The following is a 13666-nucleotide window of genomic DNA, read 5'->3' as shown; positions in this document are numbered from 1 at the left end:
GTGTAGCGTATTAATATATATATATATTATTTTTATATAGTACCAACCTTCAAATGATTCGTGTCAAAATTTGACGTCTGTAAGTCCATTAGTTTGTGAGATAGAGCGACTTTTGTGAAGCAACTTTTGTTATTGTGAAAAAAAACTGGAAAAAAGGATCTAGAGAATACGGTGGGTGGGGAAGCAATTCGAAGCCCAATTCATGAATTTTTGCCATCGTTCTCAATGACTTGTGGCACGGTGCGTTGTGCTGTGGAACCACACTTTTTTCTTCTTCATATTCTCCAATAACGCCATATAATAGTCACTGTTGATGGTTTTTCCCTTCTCAAGATAATCGATAAAAATTATTCCATGCGCATCCAAAAAAACAGAGGCCATTACTTTGCCAGCGGGCTTTTGAGTCTTTCCACGCTTCGGAGACGGTTCACCGGTCGCTGCCCACTCAGCCGACTGTCGATTGGACTCAGGATTGTAGTGATGGAGCCATGTTTCATCCATTGTCACATATCGACGGAAAAACTCGGGTGTATTACGAGTTAACAGCTGCAAACACCGCTCACAATCATCAACACGCTATTGTTTTTGGTCAAATGTGAGCTCGCGCGGAACCCATTTTGCACAGAGCTTCCGCATATCCAAATATTGAAGAATGATATGACCAACAGGTTCCTTTGATATCTTTAAGGCCTCTGCTATCTCATTCAAAATCATTTTATGGATTTTTTTGATGTTTTCGTCGGTAACCACCTCTTTCGGGCGTCCACTGCTTTCACCGTTCTCCGTGCTCATTTCACCACGCTTGAATTTTGCATACCAATGAATGATATGACCAACACATTCATATGATATCTTTAAGGCCTCTGCTATCTCGATCAACTTCATTTTACGGTCATTCAAAATCATTTTTTGGATTTTTTGATGTTTTCGTCGGTAACCACCTCTTTCGGGCATCCACTGCGTTCACCGTCCTCCGTGCTCATTTCACCACGCTTGAATTTTGCATACCAATCAATTATTGTTGATTTCCCTGGGGCAGAGTCCGGAAACTCATTATCAAGCCAAGTTGTTGCTTCCACCGTATTTTTTCCCTTCAGAAAACAGTATTTTATCAAAACACGAAATTCCTTTTTTCCATTTTTTTAACAATAACAAAAGTTGCTTCAGAAAAGACGCTCTATCTCACAAACTAATTGACTTACAGACGTCAAATTTTGACACGAATCATTTGAAGGTTGGTACTATATAAAAGTAATATGCATTTAATACTAGCGACGCCATCTATGTGTCAGACCGTAGACTTATCAGCCAACCTGTTACACAGAAAAAAAAAATTGATAAAGTTTTGCATTGATAATTAGAATTTCTTTATAGATTTTGTATTTGATAAAAAAGTTGGGATATCAATGGCGAAATGTACAAGTATTTTATCAATAATATTTGAACATAATTTCTTATAATAATGTTGAGATATTAACGGCTAAATGTACGAGGATTTTATTAATATTTGTTTTAAATATTTCTGATAAAAACAAACTTCCTTCTTTTGTCAAAATGTTATTTCTATAGAAAATTTTTACCAAATTTTATTTCTATAGAAAATTTTTCCAATTTTGATTTCTATAGAACATTTTCTTTAAATTTTATTTTTAGAGAAATTTTTGTCAACATTTTATTTCTATATACAATTTTTTAAAAATTTTATTTCTATAGAAAATTTTCTCCAAATTGTATTTCTATAGAAAATTATCTTTAAATTTTATTCCTACAGAAAATTTTCTCAAAATCTTACTTGTATAGAAAATTTTCTCGAAATTTTATTTCTAAAGAAAATTGTCTCAAAATTTTATTTCTAAAGAAGAATTTCTCCAAATTTTATTTCCAAAGAAAATTTTCTCCAAATTTTCTTTCTATAAAAATTTGTAAAGTACCTCTAACTTGGAGAGGAATATCTTGAAAAATCTACCAAAACATGAAGAATTCTACCAATCTATCAAAAATTACAACATGTACCCTTTTTGGTAGAATTCTACCAATATTGGCAACCGTGCTTATTGCCTTATTATTGCAACTTTTATTCTAATTCATTCCTTTGATATTGTGGCACTTTTTTTGTAAAATTTGATTGAAATCTGTTTAAAGTTTAAACGGTATATCTTTCCATCTATTTCGGTTGCTTAATAATCTATTTTGGGTATCGAATTTCCCTTGTCAATCCTGGATAGGCGAACACTTGTTTTTGTGTATTTCTAATGGGAAGTCCATAATTCGCAACGAATTATGTGTTTGTTATGTATCGGTTAGTATTTTCAATTCCACAGTTGGTACATAGTATGAAGATACAAATGTGTAGCCTAAAATAGTCGAGAATGCAAAAATAATATAAGTCAATGACGGAGCACATTCCTGGCCGCTGGCGATATTTCATTGTCAAGAATTTGGCAGGTAACTAAATTGAGCCAAATTAATTTTAATGACCCTTTTCGCCTCTGCTTATATCAAGTCACCAAACAGTAAATTGATAAACCAAGAGAAAGGCCCAAAGCATGAAAATATTTCAACAAAAGAAGGCTTATGACGAATTTTGGGTACTCTAATAAATTAGTTTGAAAAAAAAAATAAATAATACAAAACTAAAATTTAAACTAAAAACTAATATAAAAATTAAACTATATTAAAATAAAAATAAAAATTATTATTATTAATTAAACTTAAAATTAAAAATAAATTAAATTTATATACAAAAAATTAATGTTAAAATGGAAATAAAAACTTAAATAAAAAATAAAATTAAAACTGATATTCAAATTAAAATTAAAACAATAAAATAAACTATAAAGTCAAAATTAATACTGAAATAAAATCAAAGTCAAATTAAAAATAAAATTTAAGTTAAAATTAATATTAAAATGAAAATGAAAACTAAAATTAATGTTAAAATGGAAATAAAAACTTAAATTAAAAATAAAATAAAACTGATATTCAAATTAAAATTAAAACAATAAAATAAACTATAAAGTCAAAATTAATACTGAAATAAAATCAAAGTCAAAACTGATATTAAATGCTCATATATTTTATTTGAAATTAAAAATAAATTAAAATTAAATATAAAAAATTAAATTCAGAATTAAAAATAAACTTAAAACTAAAAATAAATTAACTTTAAATGAAAAATTAAAATTGAAATACAAATTAAAAATAAAATTAAAGATTAAATTAATATTAATATTAAAATGAAAACTATAAAAACTAAAATTAAAACTAAAATTGATATTGATATAAAAATTAAATTTAAAATTAAAAACAAAAATATAAAATAAACTATAAGGCAAAATTAATACTGACATTAAAACAAAGTCAAAACTGAAATTAAATGCTCATATATTTTATTTAAAATTAAAAATAAATTAAAATTAAATATAAAGTTAAAAGTGAATTTCAGAATTAAAATTAAACTTAATCTAAAGTTAAAAATAAATTAGATATAAATACAAAATTCAAATTAAAAATAAAATTTAAATTAATATTTAAATGAAAATTAAAGTTAAAATTAAAATTAAAATTAAAACTAAAATTAAAATTAAATTTAAAACAATAAAATAAACTATAAAGTAAAAATTAATACTGAAATAAAAGCAAAGTCAAAACTGATATTCTCATATATTTTATTTGAAATTAAAAATAAATTAAAATTAAATATAAAAAAATTTAAATTCAGAATTAAAAATAAATTTAAAACTAAAAATAAATTAAATTTAAATGAAAAATTAAAATGCAAATTAAAAATAAAATTTAGGTTTAAATTAATATTAATATTAAAATGAAAACTAAAATTAAAACGAAAATAAAAATGAAAATTTAAATTAAATTTAAAAAGAAAATTAATATAAAAACTAAAAATTAAAACTAAAATTGATATTGATATCAAAATTAAATTTAAAATTAAAAAAAAAAAAAAAAAAAAAAATATATATATATATATATATATATATATATATATATATATATATATATATATATATATATATATATATATATATATATATATATATATATATATATATATATATATATATATATATATATATATATATATATAAAATATTAAAATTTAAACTAAAATTAAATCAAAGTAAAAATTGATATTAAATTCTCATATAGTTTATGAGGTCCTGGGTTGTTAGGTTAGGTTAGGTGGCTGCCCGATGTATCAGGCACACTTAGACTAGTCAGTCCATTGTGATACCACAGTGGTGAACTAATGGGTTGTTACTTTTGTATTTTTTTCCTGTGTTACAAAATCTTTGCTAAACCTAATGTATCCTCGGAAGAATCTTGTGAAAAAAGGATTTTAGTTTTGCATCTTGTGAACCCTCTAAAACCAGGCTAAATAGCAATTTGGTGTCATCGCTTAAAAGCCTTTTTTCCCTTCCATCCATGTTCTCACTGAGCGCAGACCTCCTAATATACGGTCGCTTAAATCCAGATGACTTAAGGTAGATCTCATAACGCCACTTAAGAGCCCATCAGGGTAAGTGGACGACGAATGCCACCACAGCCACCAAAAAAGCATATAAAGCCAATAACAACAAAAGCCTTAAGTGACTATCCAAACAATGCTCTCGTTTTTGTTGGCCATGTCAAATTGGCATTACCACCAAAGCTTTGGCTTTAATGATCCGCTAAACACCACCACAACAAGGCATGCCATGACACACATCCCACATATGTATCCACAACCTCTCAATTGTCGAACTAAAATTTTAAGCACCCGCAATGTTATGTGTGACCATCGCCTACATGTTCGGACTTGGCCCTCATGAGTTGATGACTGCTTATAGCCACACTCATCCTGTATGCATTTCTCTCTCTTTTTTTTGTTTTTGAGATTTAAAATTTGTTTGTTTGGCGTACGCTCGATCAATTAGGCAAACTTGTTTTACGATCGTTTTTATTACCACAGGCCGTCGTTCGATTTTCAGAGGTGACGTGAAGAAGCGTTGTTTGTTATTCTTTTTATGTTGAGCCGCCGCTTAAGTCCTCGTTTGTTATATGGTGGGCCTGTCCGGATATTCTGTGGCTATGCGACTTAACCAAGTCGTTGTTGGATTGTGATTGTGATGTCGGCATTGGACAGACCTAATACTGATGGAATGTCATCTAAGCAAATGAAACTTGGAATGATTTTTTGTTTTTAAATCTACCGTTGCTCTGTGTCATTTTGACATTAAACACTCATGGCACAATGATTTGATATTGTCAACAATAAGTCTGACATAAGGCCGTATATACGAGTATAAACAAAGTAATGCTGACAAATGGATTTAGTTGTAAGAAAGCAATACAATTTTCAACTATTAAGAACAGGTTTGTATTAGAGTAGGTGTAATCCATACTTGGTCAATGTGGTCTGAACTTAAAATAAGAAAGAGCATATCAGAAGGGCATTTGCTAACTTTATTAAAACATTATCGAAAATTTCTTCTGTGTACTTTGAGTTCGCTTAAACCGTCCAAACGAAACATTAATATGGGGAGCCACCGTGGTGCAATGGTTAGCAAGCGCCCCTTCCATACACAGGGTCGTGGGTTCAAACCCAGTTTCGACACAACACCAAAAAGTTTTTCATCGGTGGATTATCCCACCTCAGTAATGATGGTGATATTCCTGAGTTTCAAAGCTTCTCTAAATAGTTTCACTGCAATCTGGAACTCCCTTCGGACTCGGCTATAAATAGGAAGTCCCTTGTCATTGAGCTTACCATAAAGCGGGCAGATCTCATTGCGTGCGGTATCACGATGAGCAGAATAGTGTAAGTGAGCCTAAAACAACCACCACGTTTACTACAGTCAGTATTGCCAGTATTTTTCTGGGTCTTGTCCCCAAATTATGATGTTTTCGTCCCCAAAAATCCCCAATTTAAATATAAATTCCTCACAAAAAAATTTTTTTTTTTTGAAAAAAAAAAATATAATGCAAAAGGCTATGCTGTAGAAAATCAGTAATAACTTAAAAATTAAAATTTTGTCAAATCCAGCAAGCTGCAATAAAATCAAGAGATTTTGAACCACAACATCAATAGAATGGTAATCGTCTTCTAAATGCTGGAGCTATGAATTCGGCCACCTTGTATTTATGAACGAAAACTTGCTTCTAAATATTCAAGAATTAAATTTGGGTGGTAGACACGTTGCCAAAGTCGATAGAATTCTATCAGAATTGGTAGATTTTTTATTGTTTGGTAGATTGGTAGGATTTTTCATGTTTTGGTAGATTTTGCAGAGACACTCCAACATTTTCTATAGAAATAAACTTTTGAGATTTTTATAGTAATAAAATTTTGACAACATTTTCTAAAGAAACAAAAGTTTGACAAAATTTTCTATAGGAATAAAATTTTGACAAATATTTCTATAGAAATAAAATTTTGACAAATTTTTCTATAGAAATATAATTTTGACAAAATTTTCTATAGAAATAAAATTTTGACAAAATTTTCTATAGAAATAAAATTTTGACAAAATTTCTGTAGAACTAAAATTTTGATAAAATTTTTTATAGAAATAAAATTTTGAGAAAATTTTCTATTGAACTAAAATTTTGATAAAATTTTCTATAGAACCAAAATTTTGACAAAATTTCTATAGTAATAAAATTTTGACAAAATTTTCTATAGAAATAAAATTTTGAAAAAATTTTCTATAGAAATAAAATGTTGAAAAAATTTTCGATAGAAATAAATTTTTGACAAAATTTTCTACAGAAATGACATTTTGACAAAATTTTCTATAGAAATAAAATTTTTACAAAATTTTCTATACGAATGAAATTTTTACAAACTTTTCTATAGAAATAAAATTTTGACAAAATTTTCTACAGAAAACAAATTTTGACAATATTTTCTATAGAAAGAAAATTTTGACAAAATTTCTATAGTAATAAAATTTTGACGAAATTTTCTATAGAAATAACATTTTGACAAAATTTCCTAAAGAAATAAAATTTTGACACAATTTTCGATAGAAATAAAATTTTGACAAAATTTTCTATAGAAATTAAATTTTAACAACATTTTCTATAGAAATAAAATTTTGACAAAATTCCTATAGAAATACATTTTACAGATCTCATTGCGTGCGGTATCACGATGAGCAGAATAGTGTAAGTGAGCCTAAAACAACCACCACGTTTACTACAGTCAGTATTGCCAGTATTTTTCTGGGTCTTGTCCCCAAATTATGATGTTTTCGTCCCCAAAAATCCCCAATTTAAATATAAATTCCTCACAAAAAAATTTTTTTTTTTTGAAAAAAAAAAATATAATGCAAAAGGCTATGCTGTAGAAAATCAGTAATAACTTAAAAATTAAAATTTTGTCAAATCCAGCAAGCTGCAATAAAATCAAGAGATTTTGAACCACAACATCAATAGAATGGTAATCGTCTTCTAAATGCTGGAGCTATGAATTCGGCCACCTTGTATTTATGAACGAAAACTTGCTTCTAAATATTCAAGAATTAAATTTGGGTGGTAGACACGTTGCCAAAGTCGATAGAATTCTATCAGAATTGGTAAATTTTTTATTGTTTGGTAGATTGGTAGGATTTTTCATGTTTTGGTAGATTTTGCAGAGGCACTCCAACATTTTCTATAGAAATAAACTTTTGAGATTTTTATAGTAATAAAATTTTGACAACATTTTCTAAAGAAACAAAAGTTTGACAAAATTTTCTATAGGAATAAAATTTTGACAAATATTTCTATAGAAATAAAATTTTGACAAATTTTTCTATAGAAATATAATTTTGACAAAATTTTCTATAGAAATAAAATTTTGACAAAATTTTCTATAGAAATAAAATTTTGACAAAATTTCTGTAGAACTAAAATTTTGATAAAATTTTTTATAGAAATAAAATTTTGAGAAAATTTTCTATTGAACTAAAATTTTGATAAAATTTTCTATAGAAACAAAATTTTGACAAAATTTCTATAGTAATAAAATTTTGACAAAATTTTCTATAGAAATAAAATTTTGAAAAAATTTTCTATAGAAATAAAATGTTGAAAAAATTTTCGATAGAAATAAATTTTTGACAAAATTTTCTACAGAAATGACATTTTGACAAAATTTTCTATAGAAATAAAATTTTTACAAAATTTTCTATACGAATGAAATTTTTACAAACTTTTCTATAGAAATAAAATTTTGACAAAATTTTATACAGAAAACAAATTTTGACAATATTTTCTATAGAAAGAAAATTTTGACAAAATTTCTATAGTAATAAAATTTTGACGAAATTTTCTATAGAAATAACACTTTTGACAAAATTTCCTAAAGAAATAAAATTTTGACACAATTTTCGATAGAAATAAAATTTTGACAAAATTTTCTATAGAAATTAAATTTTAACAACATTTTCTATAGAAATAAAATTTTGACAAAATTCCTATAGAAATACATTTTTCACAAAATTTTCAATAGAAATAATATTTTGATAAAATTTTTTTAGAAATAAAATTTTGACAAATATTTCTATAGAAGTACAATTTTGACAAATTTTTCTATAGAAATATAATTTCGACAAAATTTTCTATAGAAATAAAATTTTGACAAAATTTTCTATAGAAATACAATTTTGACAAAATTTTCGATAGAACTAAAATTTTGACAAAATTTTCTATAAAATAAAATTTTGACAAAATTGTTTATAGAAATAGAATTTTGACAAAATATTCTATAAAAATAAAATTTTGACAAAATTTTCTATAGAAATAAAATGTAGGCAAAATTTTCTAAAGAAACAAAATTTTCTATAGTAATAAAATTGTGACAAAATCTTCCATAGAAATAAAATTTTGACAAACTTCTCTATAGAAATAAAATGTTGATAAAATTTTGTATAGAAATAAAATTTTGACAAAATTTCTATAGAAATAAAATTTTGACAAAATTTTCTATAGAAATAAAATTTTGACAAAATTTTCTATAGAAATAAAATTTTGACAAAATTTTCTATAAAAATAAAATTTTGACAAAATTTTCTATAAAAATAAAATTTTGACAAAATTTTCTATAGAAAAAAATTTTGACAAAATGTTTTATAGAAATAAAATTTTGAGAAAATTTTCTATAGAAACAAAATTTTGACAAAGATTTCTATAGGAATAAAATTGTGACAAAATCTTCCATAGAAATAAAATTTTTACAAACTTTTCCATAGAAATAAAATGTTGATAAAATTTTCTATAGAAATGAAATTTTGACAACATTTTCTATAGAAATATAATTTTGACAAAATTTTTTTTAAAAATAAAATTTTGACAAAATTTTCTATAGAAAAAAAATTGACAAAATGTTTTATAGAAATATAATTTTGAAAAAAATTTCTATAGAAACAAAATATTGACAAAAAATTTTTATAGAAATAAAATTTTGAGAAAATTTTCTATTGAACTAAAACATTGACAAAATTTTCTATAGAAAAAACAATTTGACAAAATTTTCTTTATTTCGAAATTTTATTTCTATAAAAATTTTTCTATAGAAATGAAATTTTAAAAAAATTTCTATAGAAACAAAATTTTGACAAAATTTTCTATAGAAAAAAATGTTTGATAAAACTTTCTATAGAAATAAAATGTTGAGAAAATTTTCTATTGAACTAAAATTTTGACAAAATTTTCTATAGAAAAAAATGAGAAATTTTTTTATTAAATAAAATTTCGGCAAATTTTCCTCTTAGACATATTTTAGGTAACATTAAAAACCTCATAACATAATTGTACAAATTGCTGTACGGTAGGCATTGATCGATCTTTGCAGACTTTTTCTATGAGTTTATTAGTGGTGGCATAATGGTAATAAATATTTAATCAAAGTTGTCGCTTCTCATATCCCAAAAAATGTCATAGTAGCAAATTCATTGCATAATAATCTGCACATTCATAAAATTTAATCAAACATTAACACCACTTCACAATCAGTTTTCTTCTAATGCTTAAGCAATTGCTCATATTTGTATATGAAAGCAATTACTAGTTTGAAGAGAATATCCTCGCTTGCCCTAACCAATAACAACTTTGCAGTTTCGTTTCGTGTGTAACACCTTATAAACGCCATTATGGTATTCTAATGTGGTCAATGCTTCGTGAAGTGTAAATGGCACATGACTAAAAGAAATTTATATAAGTTTACTTGTCATTTCAGGAATCTACAGCTATACTTGTTTGTAGCAACGTAGTAAAGAGGCATGAAATGAAATGTGTGTTGGAATAAAATCATAAAGTAATAACTTACTTACCTAGAGAATAGAAACACACATAAGTTTCCAGGGTAATTATGATAAGAAAAGCCATTTTTATTCCTTCAATTTTCATTTCACTATGGCAACGTTAACCATAAATTTTGTTGCGAACCGGGAATTCTTAATGTCCAGTCACAGTGTGGAGACGACTCAAGTTTTGTTCGCAAAAACCATTCATTCAAAAATAATGTATCAAAGAGTCTTGGTTAATTATTTTGAGTTGCTAAAAGCCATGCCTGCGATTAGAATAAAAAATCGAGTTTGCGACTTTTGACGTTTTGAAGAGTAATCAACATAAAAAGTTGGTTCTTTTTCTAATTCGACATTAATTAAAAGACGAATAGTCGATTTTGATCATTGGTATAGATTTTTTTTTTGTAATTCGACTTTCTAAAATTTGGGAATACTTTTAAAATTTTGCGATTGTTGAAAGGCCGATATAACAATTTGAGGTTTTTTGAAGAGTTCTCTGAATAAATATATGCAAATAAAATTTCTATTTCAAGTCAAAGTCGAAGTTTCGATCGATTAGTCAATTTTGGTCATATTTAAAAGTCCACAAGAAAGAAATCGATCAATTGGTTACAAAATGTCAAGTTTTACAATTTTTTGCAAAAAGTCATTTAGGCAAAAGGCAATTAAAAAATTATTGAAAGTACCAATTAAAAAATGGCTGAAAAGTCCATATAAATCAATTGATTTTTTAATCAAGTATATTTTTTATTCCAAGTTAAATCCCTGATTGTTACTATAATTTTCGTGATTGAAGAAGGCTCAATTAAAAAATTAATTAGATTATTTTTTTTGGGAATTGGTTAATACATGTTGATTTTATAGCAGAAAATTTCCCAAATTTATTTTAAAACTTTTTAATTATAAGCACAGTTGCTACAGTTGGTAGAATTCTATCAAAAATGATCAATTTTTTACTGTTTGGTATATTAATAGAATTCTTGACGTTTTGGTAGATCATGCAAAATATTCCTCTTCACAAATTTTGTATAAAACTAAAATGCTAACATACTAATAAAAAATATAAAAATAATAATAAAATAATAAAATCTTGTCAAAATGTTCTGTCGAAAAAAAATTTTCACAAAATATTCTTTAGAAATAAAATTTGGATTAAATATTCTATGGAAATAAAATTTTGACAAAATATTGTATACAAGAATGAACTACCACGCACGAAAATTGAACAAAATTTTACTCCACATTCTGAGATTTCCACAAAGCCTTGTTAAAACCAGGAAATTTTAATGCCCTGTTGTACATTTAACTGCAGTTCACGAAATTACATCATCTCATAGAAGCAAAAATTAACTAAAAGTAAAGAAAAAAAATCGTTGGCGCCAAATCATGATCGTTTTAACCATACAGTAGTTCATTCTTACTATTTTTGGGAATCGTACGAAAATTTTCATTTGTTTTAGTTCATATTGAACCTACGTGTACGGTCATTGAACTTTATACTCACGTTTAGTTCATAAAATTTTTGAGACATAAAAATAATAAAATTGAACTACAAGCAAATAATTTTTTCCAATAAAAAGAAGTTAAATTTAGCGTTAGTTTAACTACGGAAATTTTTTTCTGTGTAGAAATAGAATTTTGACAAAATTTTCTGTCGAAATAAAATTTTGACAAAATATTCTTTAGAAATAAAATTTTGACAAAATATTCCATGGAAATAAAATTTTCACAAAATATTGTATAGAAATAGAATTTTGACAAAATTTTCTATAGAAATAAAATTTTGACAAAATTTTCTAAAGAAATAAAATTTTGATAAAATATTCTATTGAAATAAAATTTTGACAAAATATTCTATAGAAATAGAAATTTGACAAAATTCTCTATAGAAATAAAATTGTGACAAAATTTTCTATAGAAATTAAATTTTGATAAAAGATTCTATGGAAATAAAATTTTGACAAAATTTTCAATAGAAATAAAATTTTGACAAAATTTTCTATAGAAATAAAATTTTGACAAAATTTTCTATAGAAATAAAATTTTGACAAAATTTTCAATAGAAATAAAATTTTGACAAAATTTTCTATAGAAATAAAATTTTGATAAAATATTCTATGGAAATAAAGTGTTGACAACATTTTTTAAAGAAATAAAATTTTGAGAAAATTTTCTATAGAAATAACATTTTGACAAAATTTTCTATAAATTATAAATTAAATTTTGCAAAATAAGATTTTTTTCTTTGGTAGTTTTTTTTGGTAAAATTAACTCTAAATGTTTGTAGATTATTTTTGGTTCGAGTGGCAACCGTGGTTATAAGACTTTTATAGGTTTTCATATAGATATTTGAAGTTAGGAGCAAGTTGTGCCACACACTGAGTATTTATTATAAAATCCCCATGTCATCCATTTGCCATACCAGCACATCTTAATTGAATTCGTTTTAATTGATTACCACAGAATTTAAACATTTTTCTTCCAATCGAAAGTATAAAACAAAAAAAAAAAAATAATCCGACATTTAAATTAGTTGGTATCATAGGGAATTTTCTTTTTTTTTGTCTGTGATAATTTTTCTGTTTTCCCCGTCTCAAGAGGTTCAATGATCTTTACTCAGGTTGACATGTCCACAGCGTCCATTGAATTTTTTTTGTCATATCTCTTGAGTAGGCGCCACTTAAGCGTCTTTACAAAGATTATAACTTGGCAATGGCGGTGGTGGCAAAGCATCTTTTCTTAGCGTTCTTGGCTTACCTTGGGCTTGGGTTAATGCAACCACAACCCAACCAAGATAAAAGAGCGGGGAAAAACACACATAACTAGCACGATTTTAAACAAATCGAAAATTGACAAGAAAATGCGCTTTATAATCGTACATTAAAATAAAGTAAAAAAATAGCTGATAACATTTACTTGATAGAATATCTAACTAGATGTCGACCTACCGCCAATAGATTTGATCGTGAAATAAACATTTGGTTGTAGTGATTGTGGTCATTTTTTTTTTCTTAATCCAAAATGTTACGGTAGACTATTGTATGATGTCGGAAAGATAGTATTCTGAATTTATGTTCCATATTTAATGGAATTAAAATAAGTAAAATAGGAGTATGTGCTTAGGGGGACCGAACTCTTGAAACCCTCCATCACATATTAGAAAGCAAAGCAAGGATATATTTGATATAGGCATATGTAGTCGAATTTGCCTCCTGACGTAAAATGTTCTAGAACTTAGGGATACAAAATTAAAAAAGCAACTTTTTGTGAAAAAAACCGATATGTCGATATTTTATAATCATCAATATCGTTTAATAGACTGTTTTTTTTTTTAATAGAGTCAAATGGACAAATCGGCTTTTGATGTTGGTCAAATTTTT

Source organism: Haematobia irritans, chromosome 1 (assembly GCF_050003625.1).
Source record: "Haematobia irritans isolate KBUSLIRL chromosome 1, ASM5000362v1, whole genome shotgun sequence".
Lineage (NCBI taxonomy): Eukaryota > Metazoa > Arthropoda > Insecta > Diptera > Muscidae > Haematobia > Haematobia irritans.
The sequence above is the reverse complement of the archived record's forward strand: the minus strand, read 5'-3'. Positions refer to the sequence as shown.